The sequence below is a fragment of the Ambystoma mexicanum genome, chromosome 12 (assembly GCF_040938575.1).
Source record: "Ambystoma mexicanum isolate Mex_15411 chromosome 12, UKY_AmexF1_1, whole genome shotgun sequence".
Classification (NCBI taxonomy): domain Eukaryota; kingdom Metazoa; phylum Chordata; class Amphibia; order Caudata; family Ambystomatidae; genus Ambystoma; species Ambystoma mexicanum.
In genome coordinates, this window is record NC_090936.1 from 145,612,818 (window position 1) to 145,638,153 (window position 25,336).

Consider the following 25,336-nt stretch of genomic DNA (forward strand, 5'->3'; position numbering starts at 1 on the left):
TGACGTTCTTTTGTTCGACATCCATCGCATTGTTTCCCCTACCCATACCTGCAATCTTTGTTTATCACCTATTTGTCCCGGTACCGGCAAATGCTTTGTGCCACGTGGAAAATCTCTCGCCCATGATTTTTGCATATACAACCTTGACGCCTCCTTCCTACCTTTCTTAATATACTCACTACTATATTCAGGTGTAGCAAACATCTCAGCATATCTGTTTTCCATTTCATTTTTTACTTCAATGAGTTTGTGCACATGTTTTCTTACATCCTCATCTCTTTGCTCACTGCGCGCTAACTTATTCAAATCTAACAATCGCTGTGGCGGTAAATTCCCGAGTATCTTTTTCCATTCTCCCACCAAAATTTCTCCCATGCATTCCAACACTACCTGTCTCTCGTCGCTTCTTCGGCACCCATACAATGAGGCCAATGCTGCCGTCCCATCGTTTCCTTCTATGTACATTTCTGCCTCTTGCCATAATTCAATCTTTCTTTCTTTGCTGATCGCACTGCGAGTTACCCGTCCAAATCCTGTTCCTTCAGCCCCGCCTCTCGCCTCGCCGGTCTCAATTTCGACTTCGGGAGGGGCGGATGGTGCTGAATCTGTCTCTGGAGCGGGAGGTGCGGATGGGACAAGTGACACAGGTGGCATCTGTGAAGGGCCTTCCTGGATGCTGGGAAATTGTGTGTCCGCGGTCTGCACTTGTGGGAGTGCTCGCGCTGTGGGTGGGGCTTGGGTTAATGCTTGCATGAGGGGAAGTGCTTGGGCTACGGGAGGGGGTATGAGAGCTACTGGTTGGGCCTGGCCAGTCACTGCTGGCGTGTTTGGTTTTGATTCTGGTTTTGGGCCTCGACCCGTGTTAGTTAACAAATGTTCCATTAATTCGTCTGCTATGTGTAGTTCCCGCTGCGGGTATATTCTTTCTATGTTCATTTGGTCACGTCTCCCTTCCCGTCTTAGACTTGCCGTCCACTCCTCCTCTTCCTTTTCTTCTGCTACCTCAAGCTTCATTTTGTGCCTACGCGCATGCTTCTCTCTACTCCTAAGTCGGAGCATTGCTTCCCTCCTCCAATCTTTGACAGTCTCAAAAGCTGCAGGTCGCGCTTTCTTTCTAATTAGCACCCTTTCTAGGTTATCTATCCTCCCAATCTCAAAACTACCATTAATCAGCCACTGATGGTCGGGTTGCTTTCTAGTTTGCCTATGCCAAATTTCACAAAATATTATCGCACCCACACCATATTTTGCATACATATCATAAACCGGCATTCCCCCAGGCGGTGCACTTTGGCCATATTCCAAGGACTGTCTACCGCAGCTGAAAAGCCCTGCTAAAGTGGACAGTACTCCAGGCATGTTTCTTTAACTTTCCCCTTTGGTTAGCTAACTTTTACCTGGACGTTTGAATTTGCAAAATCAACACTCTACCAAGAATCAGGTTTTTCTTTGAATCGGGGAATGACTCACCTGATAAAACAAGTCCCCTGTCCTAACGCAACCTCTCCCAACGTCGTGTCTGCGCTTCTCTGGCTTCTGCCTCGTCTCGGGACCCTCGCCTCCTTTGCCCTCTGGCCAGGTACGTCGATCAGGGATCAGATGTGTGCAGATCTGCGGAAGGAATCTCTCCTCACTTCTACAGGGCGCCCCGTACACTTGTTGAGCCCGGCTCGACCGTCCCGTCCTCGCCGTTCTTCCGCCTTGATTCCGTTACAATGTATACGATGGGGCAAGTGGGGGAGGGTCCCTATTCGGGCGCCATCTTGAAAGGGGCCCCTAGGGGTCCCTCGTGCTATGGAAACAAGGCAATAACCATACATGAAAAGATGCGCCAGACACGAGGTTCAAATTCCCAATGCTAGGGTTTATTGCAAGCAAAAATAATATCAATTGGCCAATTCTGATCTCACGCCCCGCGACGTGAGTTTCCTAGACCTCGAGGGACGCAAGAGAGCGAATTACGAACATCAGTTACATATATACAAAATGCATATCATACAATCAGCAATGTCATGTTTAACACCCCTCTTTATTAAGTTCCTTTGAACTCGGGATGACGATGGACATATCCGACGAGTATGACGATTATGACACTTTCGATGTCTATTCTAGTAACAATGTGCAATTAGAAAGTGCAGAGGCATCTTTTAGTTGTTGAACAGAACACGGTGGTTCTGTTCTTGGAAGCAAGCTGCACACGGGGGAAGAGCCAGATTCCAAGCTTTGCTATCTATGAGGTACTATTCGTGTCCTGGGGGCCGACACGTTCTAAAGGGTTTTGCGAAGGGGGGCCGTAGGAAGAGCATAATTCAAGCCTTTAGCTGTTTTATTCTAACATATTCTACCATCGTACGAGACTGGCTGGCAGCTGTGAAGTGATTAAATGCCCTGCAGCTCTCTCCCAAGGCTACAGAGAGGGAGCGTGGGCATTCCTCTCTGGGCTACTCATGAGGAGTTTCAACGAACTCTTCAGTCCCGCGACCTTGACCTTTCATATTCAGACACCAATGTTAACAGTTTGAGCAGAGTAAGCAGAATTCGCAAGAATTGCAAGCTGCAAAGCAGTTTTAGACAGAAAGCAATGAGCAGTGGTTAACAAGCAAAATGGCGATTCTTGCTATGTTTAAAATGGCCGCTTGATGGTCAAGCATAGCAGTTTATGTTTCTATAATTCGGTGCATAAGACGGTTGGCCTACGGCCATCAAGTTACGTCGGTCATTCAAATGAAGGGTATTCATTTTTCCAGACTGACAGGTGGAACCACTACTGGCGAATTGCTGAGTGGTAATTCCGCAGATTTTTGGAGGATAGGTAGAGGATTTATCTCCAGCTTCAATCTCTCGACTGCTGCTAAGGGAGGGCCAAAAGGATCTAATGTTTTCAGGGCACTATGTAGGGGGTCTTCATGTCAAATGATGGTATGACAAAGGTTTGAGGTATATCTTTATCAGATGTTTACACCTGCACTCTTTCACCCTCTCCCACTCTCTCTTTCTTCCCTCTCCTCCCCCTTTATTTCCACTCTCCTCCCCCTTAGTCTTACTAGGTGTTCTCTCTCTTTCTATCTTCCTTGCCTCTCTCCCTCCATGTCCTGCTCTTCTCCCATTCTCTACTCCCTCCCCCGATCTCTATCTTAATCTCTCACCCAACCTCTACTTGCTCTCGCGTTCCCTTCTTCTCCCGCTGCTACCTTCCTCCTCCTTTATTCTCTCCATACTACCACCTCTCTTCCTCCACCTTCCACTCACTCTTTCTTTCCTCTCACTTTCACACCTACACAGTTCTCACTCAACCTTCCACACTATATAACTTCTCCCTTCTACTCTCACACTCCCCTTTCTCTCACACTACACTCCCCTCACCATTACCTTGCCAATGCACAATTTCTACATACTACACTTTGGTACCATTCTCCTTCTTAAACCTAATACCTCACCTTCACTCTCCTCCAACACTGCCACAGTCTCTTTGGTATGCATCTCCACCTTCTGTTCACCACCGCTTGGTCTCTCGGTCCAACGCCCCACCTGAGCGTGTCTGGTCTTTCCATCTACTGCCATTGCATCTAATGCCATTCCATCATATTTTTTCCATCTAAAAACTTTGCATCTAATGCATATTTTTATGGGGGGAAAGGGTTAATTTTTGTTTAGGTGCATTATAAAGGGTAAAAAAAACAAAAAGAATTAAAAGAAATGCATTAGATGCAAAGTTTTTAGATGGAAACATTTCGATGGAATGGCATTAGATGCAATGGCATTAGATGGAAAGACCATAAACCCACCTGACCTCACCCAAACACTTCTCATTCATCTCTTTAGAAAACAAGGCATGTACACGCCAGCCTATCATGCTCTGCCCTCCCCTCTGGCTTCCATTGCTTTCTCTCATCGCCTTTTCTTGTATGCCAATGTTGTCCTGCTCTTTCCCAGGGGGTTGGAATGTAGATGCAGAACTTTCACGGCGTCCGGAAAGCCTGCCCCCTTTTCGACCTCCAGAATCCATTGCGTAGTTATAGCGGGAAGTCGTGCGGCATCTGCCAGTCTGTTTTTCACCCCATTTAAGGAGATTCCTTTTTCCTTATGGGCATTGCGGTGTGTGCATCTGACATGGGGACTTGAGGATATTTTATTTGACTGCTTCTCCAATGAGTATTCCATGGTGGTTTTACCAGTGCTCTAGGATGCGGGTCAGTCTTCTTGCTGGCTGGGATGCTCTGGGAGCTGCAGTAATGCCAAAGAGGTAAAATAAATCTGACCAGATAAGAAGCTGCCAGGCCTTGCGGGAGGGATATTGGTACCAATACTTTCATGCCACATAAAACTCTGGCGTCCCACTAAACTACCACACCCCAACTCTGGGGTAGATCAGGCTCTCGCAATGCCCTGGTAGTCTGCCTACCGCAGGTTGAGAGTGTCCCCTGCTCCCCTTTGATGAGGTCATGACCCTGGCCATGTCAAATACTAGAGTCAAGAAAAAACCCTGAAAGACTGCCAGCGTGATCACTGTAGCATTGGAGAGAAGGGCGCAGGGTCTCAAATGGGAAAATGCAAGGGAAGCAAAGAACTGATAGCAGATAAGCAGACAGGCAACACAAGAAGAGAGGACACGCAAAAGGACTTGAGCATGGTGGTCAGGCAATGCAGAGCATTGCAGAACCAGGGCACTGTGGGAAGCTCTGCGCCGCGGCAGTGGCTCGGGCAAGTGTGCGAGAGCAAGCCTCGCCAGACACCAACGCACAGAAAGGCAGGAGAGGGGAGCATAGAGGGCAATAAGGGGAAGGGAAGGAACAAAAAAAGAGAAGCAAGGGAAGGCTCTGAACCAACAGGGGAATTCACAGAACTACATAAAGCCACCAAAATAAGTCCAGAGAAAAGCCCAAGAGCTTCAGGTGTGTTTCCACATTGATTGTGGCAATGGTTCATCAGGAGAGAAATGGGTATTCCTAATTCTTTTTTCAAAAAATGTTTCTTATCGTATCCAATTTATTAGGTTAGCGTGATACTGGAAATCCAATTGGTTCAATGAAGATCCTAAGCCAAGTTCTGTCAAATGTCAGTCTATGTTAAAACTTTAGGCTTTAGATGTATGCTGTGATAAGCGCTGAAATGCTGGTGTCCAGGTGGATGCACCACCATAGTGCATCCACCTGGACACCAGCATTTCAGCTAATGAGTTCCCTTAAATGCCCCTATGTCCTTATAGAGTTTTGTAAAAGCCCCAGGTGTCATCCAGTTACACAATTATGAAGGTGTCCAATAGGTTTTGGAACACATTGGCCCCATTAGGAGTTTGCCGGTCCGGAAACAAGGGTAGCGGTAAGCTCATCGGCACCCTTGTATACGGATCGGTAAACTCTGAGTCTGCCTGCCGTGGCTGCTGTGCCCAACAGGTCTGACCCTGCCAGGCGCAGCAGCCACAGTAGGGAGACCTGTCATGGAAGCACCGGCACCGTTAGCAACAGTGCCGGTGCTTCCGTGTCCCCACTCCCACAGAGTCCTATGGGACTCTATGGGAATGGGGACTTACAATTTACCGGCTCCTGACTTCGCGGGCCGCCTGACTCTTAATCAGCCGGTGGCACCTGGAAGTCAGGCACAGGTGAAATATTACGGGTCCGGCGGCAACTCACCAGTAGCACCGGCAGGGTTACCGCCGGAGACGTAATGAGGCCCATTGTTAACCAGATGTTAAAACATTGTAGGGGCATTACGCAGCTCGAATGATATTACCAAATACTGAAAGCGTCTGTACCTGGTGCTAAAGGCCCTCTTCCATTCATCGCCTGCTCCTATTTGAACCAAATTATATGCCCCCCTCCAAGTCCAACTTAGATTGTTTTTCGGCTGTTCATGACTGATCCATCAACACCGAAATAAGTAGCAATGAGAAGTGATTCCATACCGTCAGGTTGAATTCATGAATGATAATCAACACATGGTCTCAACAAATGGTCTGCCTTGTTGACCAAAAATGGGGCCTTCTGCTGGTAAAGCCACAAATCCAACTATAAGAAATTTTAGACTCGGTAATAGGTCAATTGGTTAGAGTCATATTCCCTGTGTTGGGGTCATTATTTCACGTCATTCTCACATTACATACTTGAACTCGTGACGTTGAGGAGGAAGACCAATATCTTCTACTTCTTCTTCCTTTACGACCCCTTCCATGATTTGCTGACAGATCTTGCCTGGCTGTGGGCTACAATTGTCTTTACACCAATCGGAGGAAAAGGTCAGAATGTGTTTTTTTACCAATCACTATATGGGTTGGGTCTCCTCAGCCATGATGTGCCTAAAATGACAGGGAAGACTGAAGAATGTATAACATCAAACTCAACCTTCTCCAGATGACTGGCTTGTGTTAGCATGTTCAACAGTTTAGATTCCTTCTGAGGAATTGCCAGCTGGCAAGTGTGTAGCGCCCACGGCGTTTTTGATTTGATTAATTAATAAAATGATACAGGTAATTCCATCTCCGAAAGGGCAATCTGCCAATCAGATTACCCTTTCATGAGCTCCTTGCCAAAAGCATGGTGTGAACCTGTGCCCTGGTGCATCAGTATCCTGATCTGCAGCACCTGCTTTACCAGTGACACAGAGCTGGTCCAGAGGACACAAGTGCTCAGTTGACAGTTGCAGTGACAGCCACATATCTGCAGTGCAGGCTCTTCATTTAAGACATGCACCCCTGTACCGAAACACATAGTTACGAGTCTACTGTTCTGGTGGCAGAATAATCCCTAAATATAAGACATATCTGAGTTATGATATGGTGAATGTTATTTCCCATAATTATTACAGCCACCGCAATTTGACATTGTATGTGTGTCATTCCTCTGAGCCCAGCACAGCTGGGAAGGGGTTATGTGTATTCTCCCTAGACATGTCTGTTCTTGCCACTTCTGGCAGGATGCCAGCCTTGGGGATTGCCTATCTGTGTTCCTTTTGTGAGGGCAGGTATCACGTTTCCGAGAGAGATAGTCACTATACAGGAAGCTGGACTGGTAACAGGAGTCAAAGTGGGTGTCCAGTCAAATGGTCGAAAATAAAAGATCGAATGACCATTTGATCGACAGTCAAATGGTGGGAAAAAAAAAGGTCGAATTTTTTATTTATTTATTTATTTATATATGTTTAGTTTTGGTTGGTTAAAAAATATTTTTAATAAAGAAAACAGGGGTTTGGGGGAAACCCCCCCATTAAAAAAATAAATAAATAAATCGACCCTTTTTTTCAACCATTTGACTGTCGATCAAATGGCATTCGATCCTTTGGTTTTCGACCAAATGACTGGTAACCGTCAAAGTGCACCATCTTGTTTCTCTCTGCCTTTAGCTTTGTTTCCAGTGCCCTCCACTTCCAGTATCGCAAAGCACTTAAGTGAAGTCATAAGGCAAAGGCCACGGATTCCAAGCGCAGGGAATGGACCCCTAAAGCAGGCTCACTTTTTTCAATGGAGCCATATCTCTTTGTTTTATGACCCTGGCCCGGGGTAGCACACTTTAAACTTACCCCAGGCCAGTAATGGGCACACTGGAACCACTCCACCATCCCAGACAAGCTGGTAAGGTGAGGCACGAAGTAACCTTCAATTTAAAGATGTTAGTACAGGAGATGGGCCACAATACTGGGTTCCTGATATTAAATAATAAACACTACACCAAACACGCAGTATTTTACTCTTACAGGCTTTCATATAAAAACATGCAAATTGATTAAACAGTTAGCCTTTCTTCCATTCAATGCAAGCCTCATTTCATGGTCCCATTCGGTGTTGTTGCTTCATTTGTAAAACTTTGAGCAAGTTCTTACTCACACATTCTCTGGGCTCCACCCCTCATTTCCAACATTCTCCTTTATTTCCCAATACACATTTAACTGACTCATAATACGGCAGCTGCTGTCTGTCCGTAATTGTCAATTTCCTATTGGTCGGTCAGATTAAAAATGGCAAGTCCCCAAAAGTACAGTACCTTACTACTGAAGTCTGTTGTTTTTTCTGTCCCTATCTGCCATGGGTGCTTGCCATGGGTTCAACCCTCTGTTCTGTTGAGGCACTGAATGACAGGGAGTGCCTGTTCCAATTTCCTCTATGGCAGTGTTTCCATTGTATGGGCTTATGTAGCCCTTGGTTTCCTCCATGGTGCTTTGGTTTTACTCTGTGGCGGCGTGTTTACATGTATCTTCAGTACTGATGGAGCCCTAAATCTATTTCCTCTGGGGTGATGCATTCATGATGTCTCAGGGCTTCTATAGCCCTCATTTCCTTCATGGTGGTGCCTCAAGGCATTTCATCAGTGGCAGCGTGTTTATTTCCAAACAGGAGATGTTAATTGGGCTACGTGCAGGCCCCCGCCCACCTAGGTGGAGCCTCGGAGTGAACTGCTGCAATTTGTGCTGAGCCCGAGCCACGTCGGAAGCAGTGACCAGTTCTCCAGGTAAGTTCAGCTCAGTGATGTCCTCCCTGTGTGGCCCCAGTGAGGACGTAGACCTCACAGGCCCTCTGGCAGTGCTGGCAGACTTTCACTTCCTCCAGTCTGCCTGGTCTGGTCCCCCGGCGGACCGTATCAGCACAGGCCACACCTTGGTTTGGGGACACCCGCTTACACGACCTCAGGCTAGGGGACTATCGTGATCTCATTCCCAGCCCATCCGGTCTTGACACCAGGCCGGCTGTTGTGTCCTATGCCATGCCAAAAATGGAGACTCCTTCTTTTAAAGGCAACAGCACACAGACAGAAGGGGTCTCCCAATTCCTCTTTGATTCACTCGGAACAAACACCTCAGAAGGATTAATTTGGACTGCTTTTGGGAGCATTTTACTTTCCAAAGCCCACAACTACTTAGGTGAAGTAGGAGGGTGACTCTTGCTATGAACAGAACCTGCCATTCTGGGCTAAGAGAGCAGACCCTGCAAGGACTCATCCTGTCTTGTCCAAGAGCCCCTGGACTGGGTCTCACAGCATCTGGAGGACCAGATCAGTTTAGACTCCCTGTTCTGCCACATCGAACCGGCTGAACTACCTTCACACTGCATTCACCATCATCTAACCGGGAGGATCTCACCTTGAATGAGGTCAACACTGCATTGTGACCTTTCCGAGCTCGTCACCTGCTCGGCTCAAAGCATCTGCTCACCATCAGACCCTACTCAAACTGCTGCAGTGCCAATCGCCAACTCGAACCAGGATTTACACCACGACTCGGCCCGTTGTCAAACAGCCACTTTGCCAAACCGCACAGTGGAGCAATAGGAGCATCACTTTTCAACCATCGCTCTGCAGCGACTCAAACTGCTGGAGCATTACTCATTAACCATCTCCGGCGGTTACAATCCAAACTGGCTCAAATTTGAACAGATCCTTGCAAGCGCCCGAACCTGCTTCTTGGATCACTGTCTTCTACTGATTGTAGCTACCACATTCAAACCTGCTTGACACCCTCATGCTGCTTGGGCCCATATGATCTAACGTAACCGAACCAAGCTCGTGCCACTTCTGGAAGCCGGGTTCAACAACGTTGAACTGCCAAAGAACTGGAACAAGGTACTGTTGGTCACTTATTGCACCTCCCTCCCCCCCACACTAGTCTATTTTGGGCCCTAGAAACTGATAAGGTCACTTGTACACCTTTTCCATCCAATGTAATATCCTTTTGTGGTTACATAGTTAGCTTATCACCCCATTACTGATATTCAGAGTGCTACATTTCTGTATCTGTTGCATCTTCTCTGTGCGTTCCACAGGGGGGGGGGTTGTACTTTGCTTTCTATTTTAGTTGTCTTGCAGATGGCGTGTTTGATTAAAGTATGTTTATTTTTTATAGAACTTTGATTGTACATTCCCTTTATTCTGGACTGCGTTGCTTTACTGTGTAATTCACTATTGGATCACATAGCTTTCCCTCATCCCACATTACCACAAAAGGCAAAGAAGGCATATCTCTTAACTGTGCCTGTTTTACCTTTTTTATTGTGTTGGCTCTTGGTTTGTAGAAGTGTAAGGGTTGAGTAGGCGCATTAGCTACTACTCATTCTTGTTCTCCTGAACCGCCAGAGGACCAAAATGAGTGGCAGAAATATCTGTAAAAAAATTCTTTTACTGGGAAAAGGATGAACCACTTCTAGCATCAACCTATGCCGTATTTCACAGTCAGGCTTTGCTGTTTCCCAGTAATATAGACATAACTTTTCTTGCTTCTGCCCCTTTCTGCCAGGTAAAATGTCTCCTAAGGTTCCCATGCTGAATGCTTCTATTCTCCTGATACTGAGGGGTTTCCTACTGGAGCTGCCCACATGTAAGGCCTTTTACATTCTATATTGTTTTTCTTGACCTCTGGGTTGAGCCTGCTGGTTGATCTTTAATTAGTTTTCTATTTTATTTATTGTGTTTTAGTAAAAAACGTAGACTTTTCACAAAACAAAATAATCATTACAGTATGATATGATATGATATGGCATTTGTAACGCGCCTATACACAAGTGTTTCAAGGCGCGACGAGGCGGGGGGGGGGACAAGGGGAAGACAGACAACAATCCTACTAGGCCAGGTATCATTTAGACCACGCACGTGCAGGGGTAGGGGAAGGGAAAAGTGCAAGGGGAAGGGGAGGGGGAAGTGCAGTACAAGTAAGTAGAATAAAAATAAATAAATAAATAGGGCCAGCTGGTGGCAAATGCAAGGTAAGTGCAGGCAAGTGCTGGGAAGAAGGGGGGGCTGTAGGGATACAGAGACAGTCCCTCAGTGCAGGGGTTGCCAGGGAGGCAGTGCAAGAGGAGAGTGGCTGGGCCCAGGACCGAGGTCGGTGAGAGTGGCCCAGTTGCAGATTCAGTGCAATTTCAGTGTAGAATTTAGCAGGGGAGAGGGGGAGAGAAAGCAGAAGCAAAGAGGAAGGTTTTGAGGTGCTTCCGGAACCGGAGATGGTTCTCCTCAAGTTTCAGAGAGGCAGGAAGGCTGTTCCAGAGGGAGGCCCCTGCCGCGGAGAGAGATCTACCCCCAGCTCGTTGCTTTGAGAAGCGGCTGACCCTGAGGGAGTTGGAGACGGATGAGCGAAGGGCTCGGGAAGGAAGTTATTTAGGTAGAGAGAGTTGAAGGTATTTTGGCCCCAGGCCCCAGAAGGCCTTGTGGATAATGCAGAGTATAAAAGCAATATCTGTGAATACATATAAAAACACGTTAATTAAAAAAAGAGGCGCACATATCAACTCATTTAGCTATCTTGTTAGTCATTACAGTCACGACAGACAAAGAAAGTAAGCAAAAGAAAAAGAGAGAAAAGAAGAAAAAATAATTCAAATTTAATCAGATACATTACCGCTATAAACATAAACAATTGTAAATGAGAATCATAGACATTTAGCGAAATAACACTCATGGCCTGATTCACAGTTGAAAACCGGACAGATTTAGCTCTTTCAGCAATTTCACTATTTCCATCGTTAAAAGAGTTTCATTACCTGAGACTAGCCTCTCCCAGAAGCGATCGGTTGTTAACCACCAATCTTTATTTTAAAAGGAGTGATACCCTACTCACCCTCTTTTGTAAGGTCCCCGCTCAGTTTCTGAGGGCAAGTGCCTAGAGGTCAAAGTGTATGAAAAGAAGTAGTGGAACTATGTTCCCTGCTGGCCTGCCCCCGCTCCCCACAAACCCCATCACCATGAACCCTCCCACACACAATAAAAATCCAGAAACAAATGTGCCTGCTCTTTAAGGGAACGTTCAGTTTCAACTGCTTCCTACACTATTATTTTGAAACGAAACCATCCTGGAACTGTTACTTTTAAAAATAAATTATAGTAACAGTAAAATTGAATTAAAAAAAGTAGAGGAGTACCGCTCTCAATCACTCCCACCCACTTCGACCACTGCGAGTGCCCTCACATAAGGGGCAGACATTATCCCCAAACTTGTCTTTCTATCTAATGTGTAGGATTTCACGAGTAGGCAAGAGATTGAGACAAAATCTAAACAAATCAGACCTACAAGAGGGGTCTGGGAATCTCTTCAAATATGAGGGTAGCCATGCTCGTGGTTTATCCATACTTGATAGCGATGGGGACACAATTGAGGACCGCATTACCGCTATCGTCTTGATCCAGTCGGCCCTTTTTATGCACTCTTTCACATTCCCCGGGTTTTGAATCAAATCCATTTCTATGCATTCGCATCTTGCAAGAGTTGCCAAAGCCAGGGCATTCAGGCCATTCAAATAGTGATTAAGTTGTCCCTCCAGGGCCAAACCAACATCCTCATACAGCGACGATTTAGGAGGAACCAGGATCAATCTATACAAGTATACCCATCACCATTCCATCAGTGATTTCATTGACTGAAGACCCATTTCATACATCAAGCTAGCAATCGGAACACAATTGGGAAGATGAGTACACGTTTCCAAAATGTGCCCTCAAATCGATTGCAATCCATTAATTTCGACAGAGGATTTGCATCAAGGCCAAATAACAGTGACGGAATAACTGTGCTAATGTACTATTTTATGACTGGACACAATGAGAATGTACAGAATGTATTTATATATTTTTTCATTTCGGAACCCAGTTGAAGAATGTTTTCCTCCAAGTTTGCTGTTAAATTAACTTCAGCTGGAAAGGATCTAACTACTGAACCCATATGTGACTTCTTTTGCGATCGGTATCATTGGATCACCCAGGCACCACGAAAAATGCTTGGTAGTTTAAAGGGTCCTCTTGAAAATCTCAATTTTTGATTTTGCCGGCAATTGTTGAACCAAGCAATACAAGTAGCCAAAGCCATAGAACACTGCCTTAATGTAAGCCGTTCTTTATGTGCTGTTTGAGTAACTATTTCTGCTGAAACATAGCTTTCAACTGTGCTTAGAAAACATCATAGTTTTGCAACTATGGGCTTTTATTTAGAATCTAAGACACAGTCCATACAAATACATTTTTACACAAAAAGGACACCATGAAGGTGACTTTTAGTTTCCTGGAAACAAGTCGTGATTTGACCTTAAAATGTAGATGAGACTGGGCCAGGAAGCTATTAAAGATCCACAGGTTCACTGAAAATGTTTCCAGATTAGCCAAACGTAAAGCCATAGGAGATCTGTTTAGGCAAGGAGACATATTGCTCCCGGATGCCCTTGCATGGTCAGTTTCTTGCTGCATAGTAGGGGATAGCCTCATTTGAAATTGAATGGTTCTGTCACACAGGATGCTTTGTTCAGCCCCTGCATGCCCATGCATGCTCAGTTTCTTGCTGCGTAGTAGGGGATAGCCTCATTTGAAATTGAATGGTTCTGTCACACAGGATGCTTTGTTCAGCCCTGGCATGGCCAGTTTTCTTGTTGCTTAGTAGGGGATAGCCTCATTTGAAATTGAATGGTTCTGTCTCACAGGATGCTTTGTCCAGCCCCCGGATGCCCCTGCATGGTCAGTTTCTTGCTGCAGTTTCTTGCTGCAAAGTAGGGGATAGCCTCGTTTGAAATTGAATGGCTCTGTCTCACAGGCTGCTTTGTTCAGCCCCTGCATGGTCAGTTTCTTGCTGCGAGGTAGGGGATAGCCTCGTTTGAAATTGAATGGCTCTGTCTCACAGGATGCTTTGTTCAGCCCCTGCATGGTCAGTTTCTTGCTGCGTAGTAGGGGATAGCCTCGTTTGAAATTGAATGGTTCTGTCTCACAGGATGCTTTGTTCAGCCCGAGCTGTTTTGGCTTGTTCGGAATCTGCTGGATCACCTGAGCCAAGCACCAAAAGACTTCCGTTTTTACAAAACGAAGGAGGGCCTCTCATCGTTGCCATTCAAAAGTGGGTGCCAATCTATCCATTCCTGAGAAACCGCTGTTAGCATACAATAAAAAGCTGCATCGCTTTCAAACGCCTACCATTAACCTGGCAATGCCTACACTGCTCTACTCCCTTGTGCCTTCAAGACAGGATTCAGCCATATAACCTGGCTAGGGGCCCACATTCTTCTGATGAACTACCCCTAAAGATGCCCGCTGCAAGTTCCACCAGAAGAGGTTGCCCCCACTCAATGGAACCTTTCGCTCATTTGTATTAGTTTAGGCTATTTGGTGGTGCTTCAGCTGTTGTCGTTACTAATGCTTGTTTGTCAATTTACGTCCTTATAAAATCCACAGCCACGTTTATAGAAAATAAAAACACAGACCCTTCTTTATTCCAACAAATGAGAGAACAAAGCTATGTAAAACTATATGACTAAAATCAATTTGTTTAGCTGTTTGGAAATATCTACATGTTAAATGCACCTCGTTACTCATTCTTCCCGTGAGAAAAATTATCTGTGGAACAAAGATGTAAAGCCCAGCCCAATTGGGCCCCTTCAGGAAGGGGGTTATGGGTAGGTTCATGTAGGAGGTAAAGTCAAGAAAGAGCTTGACTGTACTTACTTGACTGAACCATTATCCCTAGCACAGGGGACACATAGAACTCTGGGACAATGGGCAGTTCTCTCCTGCCTGCACGAATGGACTTACATTTTTAAGATTCCAAAAGGGAATGATAAACAAGAATAAGACAGTTGGAAGTGTCAGTTGGATGAAGAAGCTAACAGAACTAGACAGTCAAAGAAAGAGAGAAATAATAAAGAAATAATAAAGAAGAAGAGACAAGAGACAAAAGAAGATACGCACTCCATGGGGGCTGCAGCTTCGAGCACCCTTGCAGGGCATCCAAGAGTTGGTTGTCGGGGCTGCATATGCCAGCTACAGCCTGGTGTGGATCGGAAGCCCTGGCGACTTGTGAAGTGTAGCCCATGTGATTGTGATGGCCCAGCCTTGGGCCGTGTGTGTGGGGCGACCCCCCAATCAACAGCGTGGCATTGGATGCAATATCTGGCACGGGGGCAAGTCCGGACGGGTTGGAAATGAGATGAAGATAGTGCCCTAGGCTGGGGCTGTGTAAGCGGCTGTCCCCAAACCAGGGTATGGCCTGTAATGATACGGTCCCAGGTGGGGCTGACTGTGATTGTGGCAACTACAACCTTTTTGTCCACTGTGTTCGCAGCAGCCCGCACCACACACACCCTCATACATCTATCACGATTCTGCCTTCCCTCAAGCGCCACTAGCTGATTCACAGCACCCTCATAGGCAATGTCACAGGATGACTGCACCAGGCAAACCAACAGAAAACGGGATAATCACAAAAATAGTAGTAGAAGCACAGTATTGTGATTGAATCATCACCTCCTCCACTGCAATCCAACAGCTAGCCCACATAGAAGAATCGGGCCTCCTGATGTGTTTAGTTGGAAGATAGACTGTTGTTGCTGCTAACTGTTTCTATCACAGCCGCAAGATCCAACAGAAGAAGCCAAATACCAGAGCGGTCGCCATAACATCAATGCGCCTCCGATGGATGGCAATGGTATGTATAATACACCACTCCACTGGCCACAGGCACAGCTATCCACACACATCAGTATACAGCAAGGAGTATGACAACAATCCGGTTGTTCTGTTCACATGAATTCTCTGCCTACCTACACCCGACTACGCCTCAACACCTCTTAACAGCAGAATGCGGCGCAGTCCTAAGATAAATTTGGTCACGCTGGGCACATAGTGAGTCACTAGAACGACCCCTAATCTTCTCAGCACCCATCCACATGCCTGACTACATGGGTTGCTTTTCTACCAGAACCTGGCCAGCACTGCTAAGCCTTTTTCACCAAATGCATACACGCATCATAATTGTGCCCCATGGCCTCCAATACTCTGGACTTCGGTCCTCCAAGGGCGTTCCCACGGTTTATGGTCTTTGCATCAAATGTATTCCATCAAGGGTCTTTTCCATTGAAAATTTTGCATCGAAAAAATGTGCATCAAATGCGTTTTTTTTTTAGTTTTTTTAATGGGGGGGTACCCCCAACTCTCTGTTCTTTACCCTTTAAACCCTCCACCCCCAAAAAATAACCCTTTACCCTTTAAAAACATGCATTCAATGCATATTTTTTCAATGCAAATCCCTCGATGGAAAGTAATTCGATGGAAAGTCCAATGATGGATTCACCATATACCCATTCCCACTAACAGCACATAGAAACTATAATAATGGTAAAATTGGTGCTATGCAAATGACAAGTGCAATACAATACAATACAAAAACAACTAATTAAAGCGATGACTCTTCCTCTTGAACTAATTCACTGTAGCACTCCACAGTCATTAGTTGGCAAATCAGGAACCGTTTATGGGAACATCTCTATCCAATGCAATGTGGGAGTTCGTGTCAAGGAGCCACGCAGCAGTAATTATGGTACAGGTAGGTAGCCTGCGAGGGAGCTTATTTCTATTCTAGACAGTTAGGCAGTTCTAACTTGAAATACCAGACAGATTCTATGGGTCACAAATGCTGTCACATTTTATGTCCTATGCCAATTTCACGGAAAATATTGAATGTACTGCGTGGTCAACCTTGGTTGGAGTAGGCACTTACGAACACATCTGCATTACAGTCATCCGTAATGCTTTTCAGCTACTGTTTAACTGCAGTCCCTGTCTTCTCACACCCTCCTGCTATTGCTTCTCACGTGTACCATTTCCTCAAACCACTTGTTAAACGCACCTCAAACAACCTCTAATGTGAAACAATATACAAAAAAAAAAAAAATTAAATGTTAACATGTCTTCTAAAGCATACATCTTCCTTGTAAATGCTTTTTATTAAACTGCCATGCATATTGCATTGCAACATTTTACAAACTCTGTATCTGTGTGGGGTTCCCCCAGCTAAACAGATCCTACACTTATTCCACATGTCAACAACTGAAATATCAATTATTAAAGGGGATTATGTGGAGACCATGGGCCTCATTACAACTCAGGCGGTAAGGGGTTTACGGCAGCGTTAACAGCGCCGACCCTTACCGCCTGATTACGAGGTCCCCTAGCGCCATGGTGCTTTTAACACCTGCTTTTAGCAGGTGTTAAAATCCATGGCGCTAAGGGACCATGGAGTTAATTACGCCACCGTAATTTACGGTGGCGTAATTAACGCCTTCCCCACTCCCATTATGCCCTATGGGGCAAAAATGGGAATGGGGAAGGGTAAATGGGGATTGGGGACTTACCGCCCCGCCTAGGTCGGAATGGGGCGGTAAGTCCGCCAACCACCATGGCGTAAACGTAGTTTACGCCATGGTGGTAAAGTCACGGCCCAGGCGGTAACTTACCGCCTGGGTCGTAATGAGGCCCCATATGTTATTGGGAATTAAATTTCCCTTACCATACATTAAAAGGATTTTGCAAGTCACATTGCCCCTTGTACTCTATTTCATCATGGAACTCCTTGTTGACTTGCAAGGATCTATGAAGTTCCTGGTCTTTTTTTGGCCAAATTACATTTTTCTAATTGTATTTTACAGCAAAAACCCAGCAGAAACCCCCCACATCCATTTTCACCCACTCTAGAACTAACGCAAACCAACCATCTATCTTTTTTTAAGTTAAATTATGCAGCAAAATGTAATTCGGCTAAATGTTTGGTCGAAGAAAGAGGAGACTACCCACTTGCAATCCCCTTACAACGTATTGGAAGGAATACCTTTTCCCATTCATTTAATGGATAAGCAAGAGGGACATTTTACTGTATATAAATTCACATTGCTGAGTTACTAGTCCCTTTGAACTGAATATAACACTGGCTAGTGGTGTGATTTGAGTATGATTAAATCAGCAACAGGTACAGTGAATTTTTCAAATCCTTTATCAATGAGGGCTCTACAAAGGAGGGCAGGCTGTTAATCGCTGCAGAGTCCAGGGACACAACTCATCTCATCTCTTGCACCAAAAATGTTGCACCTCAATTATTAGGTTAATACGTTTTATTACATTTCAGGTAGTGTGCATAAATAGCATAACATATAACCCAGTACATATCTATTATATAATCTAGAACAGATTTTGCAAAGAACATATGAAAACAGATAATTAAAATAATACAAATTAATCAAGGATGATAACCTATAATTAATTTTATAAACATATTATAAAAAGAGTAAAAACACACAATTTTCAGCAGATAATGTAAAAAGCCAAAGGTGTCTCACCCGCTAGTCCCCAGGGATCTGTCATCCAGATGGCCAGGTCACTGCCATCTCTATTATAACTGGTTCCTGGTGGTGGACCAGTGCGGGATGATTACCTGGATGGGGGGTCTTCGAGGAGAGGAAGTGGGACACCGAAGGTTGAGACGCAGTATTCCCCTTCCCGTAACACATTTTCCCCATCTTACCAGGTAGAATGCTTGGAAACTGAACCCCTGCCCCATTTTTCGGCACAAAAACTTTCTCACAGACAGTTCATTGTTGAGCAACAATGGACTAACACCAGAGCCGTATACCTGACATGTCCCAACACATTAGCCAGGCATGATCAGGCAATTACTAATCATTACACACATCTGACTCACATCACACTTCCCCACACAGATAAAAGGAGGAGCACGAAAGTACACTTTGAGCGAGGACGAGCACACAAGGAAGAAGCAGTTCCAAGGTGGCGATTTAACACGAGGAGAAAGGTAGCAAGATCGAAGAGGATTGCAAGGAGGGAAGAACCCTTGACCTTCAGAAACCACTATTTACACGAGCCTTGGAAAGTGAGACACCTAAGATAAGGAACGAAAGCTGAGCAGACCTACGCTGTGAAATTAAAGGTATCCGGGGTGCTCCTGTGTCGATAAGCAAGTCCCGGAGGAGCACTTCCCACCATGGTACTGTCCTTGGCTTTAACAAGAAAGCTGTGCCAGTAAAGGTAGCACAGCCGGTCAGTTGAAGAAGTTGATACCAAAACACCCTATGTTTGAACCAATGTTACAAGCAGTGACATAGTATGAAGAACTCCACAAAGAACTGTGCCTGCAGCGCATGTGTTAAAGGGTGTAAACAGGTGGAAACCAAAGAAGTGAATGAACTGTTGAAAACTAAAACAGATACTGTATACAGAGTGGTCCGGCACCAAGGGGGTGCTCATTCAAAGGTCTCTGTTGAGGATCTCACCGAAGGGAAACTGCATTGTCAGAAAAGAACTTTGAATCAAAGTGGTCCTGCAGCAGGACGAACTAAAACCTGTGCACAACCAAAAGTCTTCGATATGCATAAAAGTGAATTACAATTGGTCCGAACCCGGCTGAGGAAGACTAGTTGAATGTGAAGAGGGATCTGAGCCTGCTTGAGGAGTATCCGGGGTGAACCGTGAGTCACCCAAGAAAGAACAGTTTTGTAAATAATACAAGGAAAGGGGATCTGAGCCTGGCTGAGAGGGGTCCAGGAAGAAACATACAAGATGATTTAGTCACAGAAAGAAAGGAACTTTCTACATATTTGATTTGTATATCAGGCCCCTCTGAAACAAGAGACTTTGATAAAACAAGAGACTTGAGCATGGAAGGCCCGGATTCGTTACCTGCCAATATATCCTCATACCGCAGATGCCAGAATGTGCACTAGGCTCAGAGTGAATCTCCTCACCCCATGCTGAAAACACTGGGAAGGGAGGCCAACAGCCTAATTATCCTGATTCTCATTTTTTTAACAGTTCTTTTCATGAACTACACACCACACTATTTGTAACTTGTAGTAAGGACTGGCAATATTTTTTTTTAGTATAGGCCCTTTTATTTGGCTAGACTCCACCAGACTGCATTCTTCATTATTTGATGGTATAAGCTTGCTCCTATCTTAAAATTCAGTTTAGATAGGCGTTAATCTGCCCTTTTTGAAAGTTCAATAAACACCCTTGAAGTGTGGTCACTTGTGTGTTTCTTACTTTGATACCATGCCTTTCTTACAATACGCACTCAAAATAAGTAAAAAAAAGTCATCACTGCACAAATTCATGTAAAGTATAAGATTAACCTGAATTTAAACTGAAAAGAAAGACAAATACAGAATGACATACATAGACCAAAGACACAGGAAAAGACAAAAGGAGGAGAAATGTTATATAGATATAAAACTAAATTAAGTACCAGAAGACATGCTAACAATATTATGTCATGTTTAAATACTAATCAATTGGTTTGATTATTATCATTACTACAAGTTAAATAATTAATAAATACACACAATTATTTTCATATTTAGCAAAATGCATTTTCCATTGTAAGAATATTACAAATACTATTCCATCAACCCTTAATTGTGATTTTTTGTAAAATTCTTCCAGTTAGATGTTATCTTACAAATTGCTGTTAGGATAAATATATCGAAAATAATATATGAATAATTGATTTAGATTGAATTGATTGAAAGAGGATATGAGCTTAGAGGTTATGAGAATGGGCTAGGAAGATAGCTCAGTGGCAACTTGTTTGTCTGTGAAGAAAGCCAACATAGAGCAACACAGATTTGGATTCCCAGTCCTGTGCTTAGAGACTATTCTCTGGTATTAAGGGTGTTGCAAAAAATGTATGAATTAAAACATCCTAATAAAAATGTAAATACGGTTTAAAGGGATAATTATCATGAAAATGCATTGGAGCAACTTTCAAACTTGAGACCAGAATGGTTTAACAAAAATGCATCAAAAAAACATGTGTTTAAAAGAACCAATCTTCAAATGACAAGACCAACAATTCCAACTATCACTACATTTAGCATTAAACCGTTTCTGAAAAGTTATAAATGCTCTGTGTGAGATGAAGAAAAGTGTTAAAATGATGAAACTGCTTTAATTTGAGACCAAATAGAGGCCAATCTAAGCTCTATAAAAAACCTTTTCACAGTCAATGTCCCATTGTAATCCGAGGACCATTGCATATTCAATTGTCTATCTCTTATTAGCAACTTACAGAGATCTGAGTCTCTACATAAGTAAGAAGGTTTCATAAAATCCATCCTGGGGATCTGGTACCATTTCATTTTCTGTAAAGGAATTTAAGTTCTCAATACACACATTGATAATGTTAATGTATTCATTAAAAGCAGAATTAGAAAGTAAAAATGGACTGTTAAGTTCTTTAAAAGAAAGAACTTAGCCCCGTAAACAAGATGATTAATAAACGTACCTTTATTCAACCAAGATCTCCATAATAAGGATCTGCCATTAACGGTTATGTTAGTATTGTACCATAAATGTTCTGAAAAGGACCTAGATGGTTGATCAGTATGAATCAAAAGGAAATCTCTTAGAATAGATGTGGTTATATAAACCGTTTTAGATGAAATGTACTTATTACTTTTCTGTATATAGAGTAAATCTCTAATAACAAAAGAAGCAACAAATTCCTTCTCCACTGTCAGCCAGCTGTCAGCACCCTCTTCTAATACAGTTGTAGTACCCTTTTTTATCTCTTCAACCTCCTCACCTGTGGAGTCGAAATCCTCCTCAACTGGGCTGAGCGCTCGATGGGCCGTGTAGTCCTTTTCTTTTTTCCGAGGCTGAGCGTGTCTCCCACAAGAGGAAGCCACAGAGAGAGCGTGTAAATGCGCCCTGACCGTGTCCCACTCCCGGGAGGGACAAAAAAGGGGGAAAAAAGCCAGAATAGGCAAAAAAAACCCTGGAACCGGCAGGTATCCTGATGGCAGCTGGGCGTGTAAGCAGATGATCAACGGGAGAAGGCAGCAACAGGACCCAGCAGGATATGTACACTCCAGCAAACACCGGAAGCGAAAGTAAACAAAGCCAAAGGCAGAAAGCCGGGCACGAAGGAGGGAAAGTAGGGAGGAGGGAGAGAACAGAAGGCGGGGACCGGAGAAGGACCGGGAAGAGTAAGAGAAGTGAAAGAGGAAAGGCTCGAGGAGCAAGAGGAAAACAGCGTGTAGCAAGACCGCGGCCGCGAGGAAAAGCAGCTGACCGTGGAAGGTTGCAACGCGCTGGACCCAGGGAGAGGAGTGGTTAAATACCGCTATGGTCCTCCTAGCGGAGAAAGACTAGACCGCTTAGTGAACGTAGCATCAACGTGCCGGAAATCAGGAAGTTCGTAAGCGGCAGCGGGGCCAAAGACGCCAGGTGAGAAAGCGGCGCATGACAGCATGCCCCCCGCCAAGGCCCAGGCTACCCGGTTTACCGGGATGTAAACGGTGAAACTTCCGGAGAAGGACAGGAGCATGGATGTGTGCATTTGGTTCCCAAGAGTCCTCAGCATGGGAAAAACCCTTCCAATGCACCAGGTATTCCAGGCGCCCTTTGCGGTACCTGGAGTCCAGCAACCTGGATACTTCATACTCAGGTGTATCAGGTGAGTGAGAGAGAATGGGAAAAGGGCGAGCCCTTAGTGACTGTTCGGCACTCTTCAAAAGAGATGCGTGAAACACTGGGTGAATTCGCCTAAGAGAATGTGGCAGCTTTAGGCGGAAGGCCACTGGATTAATCTTGGCAGTAATGGGATAGGGACCAATAAACCTGGGGGACAGCTTAGACGGGCGAGACCATCTAGGAAGGTATTCGGTGGATAACCACACCTTGGAGCCAACGTCCCAACCAGGTACTACCTGCCGGTGCCGGTCGGCTTGCCTCTTATATGCCTGGAGGCTATCTCTGAGGTTCACCTTAGCTTTGTCTTGGATGTCCCTTATACGGAGTAGTACCTCCTCTACCGCCGGAAGTGCAGGTTTGCAGGAAAAATGGGGAATGATGGCTCGGGGGTGAAATCCATATGAGCAATAGAAAGGAGACATCTTGCTTGCGGAATGACTGGCATTATTATATGCGAACTCCGCCGTCGGCAGCATATCCACCCAGTTGTCTTGTTCCAGATTGGTGTAGCTGCGCAAATATTGTTCCAAGGTAGCGTTTAACCGCTCTGTCTGCCCATTGGTATGGGGATGATATCCTAATGATAATGCGCGGTGAATATTAAGAGCGGCACATAAGGACTTCCAAAATTTGGAGACGTATTGGCTCCCTCGGTCTGATACTATCTTGTCTGGGAGACCATGGAGTCGAAACACATCTTTAATGAAAACCAATGCCATAGCATCGGCAGTTGGTATACCAGGGAGTGGAGAGAAATGAGCCATCTTGGTGAGGGAGTCGATGGACACCATTATGCATGAACATCCTTGAGACAAAGGTAAGTCCACAATGAAATCAGTAGATACATGACTCCACGGACGCTCCGGGATGGAATCTTGCTGCAGCAAACCTATGGGTTTTTTTGTGTTGTTTTTACTTTGACAGCAGACTCTGAAGGACCTGACGTAACGCTTAACATCTCCCGACAAACCTGGCCAGTAAAAGGCTCTACTGATCAAGTCCAAGGTACTCGCCTGTCCCCTATGGCCTGCCGTCAGATGATCATGGCACCAGGACAATATGTCTTTCTGAAGAGGTTTAGATGGTACCCAGATCCTCTGATTCTTCAGGAACAAACCACCCTTTTGAATCATGCCGCGGGGTTCTGGATGTAAAGAGACGGCTTCTTTTATCCGTTGAAACAAGGAGGAGATAGTGGCAACAATGCGGTTTCTGGGAAACAACTTCTCCGGGCAGGATGGGGCAACCTGGGAGGAGAAAGACTTCCTGGACAGGGCATCTGCCAAAGCATTTTGGCTTCCAGGAATATAAGTGATGGTAAAGTCATATTGTGAGAAAAAATGCGCCCATCGGGCTTGTCTGGAATTGATGCACTCCATAGACTGTAGAACTTGTAAATTCTTATGGTCAGTCCGGATTACAAAAGGGTGGCTGCACCCCTGTAGGAGGTGTCTCCAAACTTCACATGCTCTTTTCATGGCCAGAAGTTCACGTTCAATTACGGAGTAATTCCGTTGACTAGTAGTGAGAGTCTTAGACAGATACGCTATTGGGTGTTTCGCGTTGTCATGCTCTTGTAGTAGAACAGCTCCTATAGCTGCAGCAGAGGCATCTGTCTCAACGATAAAAGGCTTGTTTTGGTCCGGCTGGCATAGGATGGGAGCGCTGCAGAAGCTCTTCTTCAAGAGTTGAAAGCTCTCTTCAGCCTGAGGGCTCCAGAGGAAAGGCACAGATGTCTTCTTCAACAAGTTTGTAATTGGTAGAACAGTGTTGGAAAAACCTGGCACGAAACGCCTGTAAAAATTAGCCAGGCCCAGGAATCTCTGAACCTCTTTGACTGAGGAAGGAGCCTGCCAATGGAGAATAGCCTCGACCTTCTTTTGATCCATTTGCACTCCTTGTGGTGAGAGGATAAACCCCAAGTAAGGGACCGAAGATGCCCCAAATACACATTTTTCACGTTTGGCCAATAAATGATGTTTCTTAAGGCACTCCAGGACCTCTGTGAGATGCAGTAGATGCTCCGACATAGACTGTGAAAAAACATGTATGTCGTCAAGGTAAACTACTACTGAAATAAACAATAAATCTGAGAATATTCGGTCTATGAACCTTTGAAATATTGCTGGAGCATTGACCAGTCCGAAGGGCATAACGTAGTATTCGTACAGACCAAATGGTGTCCTGAAGGCCGTCTTCCATTCATCTCCTGGACTTACTCTGAGTAAGTGATAAGCATTGCGCAGATCCAATTTGGAGAAAACTGTCGCTCCCTGTACTGATTCCAAAATGTCAGGAATGAGGGGCATGGGATATCTGTCCTTGCAAGTTACCTTATTGAGTCCCCTGTAATCGATGCATGGCCTGAGGTCCTTGGTATCCCTCTTAGGTATAAAAAATAAGGGAGCACCCGCCGGGGATTTAGAGGGTCTGATGAGACCGTTGCACAAGTTGTCATCCAAATACTTTCGTAAAGCGTCCTTTTCAGTCTTGGATAAGGCAAACATTCGGCCAAATGGCACTAGGGCATTGGGTATCAGCTCAATGGAGCAGTCCTCCGGTCTGTGAGGTGGTAATGCCATGGGGGCGGATTCAGCAAACACCATAGGGTATTCTTCCAATATCTTGTCAATGGAATGCACCCCTATACTCGTGGGGAGAACAGTGGGAGATATTTTTACCTCCTGGTAATGTGCCTCTTGAAAGCAGTGTGTCTGGCAATAACTGGAATTAAAATGCAAACTATTGGACTTCCAGTCGACATGGGGATTATGTTGTCGCAGCCAGGTAATCCCCAAGATTAAGGGAAAATGGGCTGCTCGAATGATGTCAAAAGTAATGACTTCTGAATGCTGAAATATAGTTAGAGGAAGGGGTTCGGTAGTCTGAACAATGAGTCCTGAGCTCAAAGGTGTGCCGTCTACCCCTTCTACTTTCTGGCCGTGTCCGCGATCTATCCGTGAAGCCCCTACTTTGTCAACCCAAAGGGTGTCAGCGAAGTTCCCTGCGGCACCGCAATCCAAGAGAGCCAGCGTCTCTACCGGGCTGCCATTGATAGTAACCTTAACCGTTATAACCATCAGGCGGGAATCTTCTGAAGGGTTCGAGGAATCAATAGACATAGTAACGTA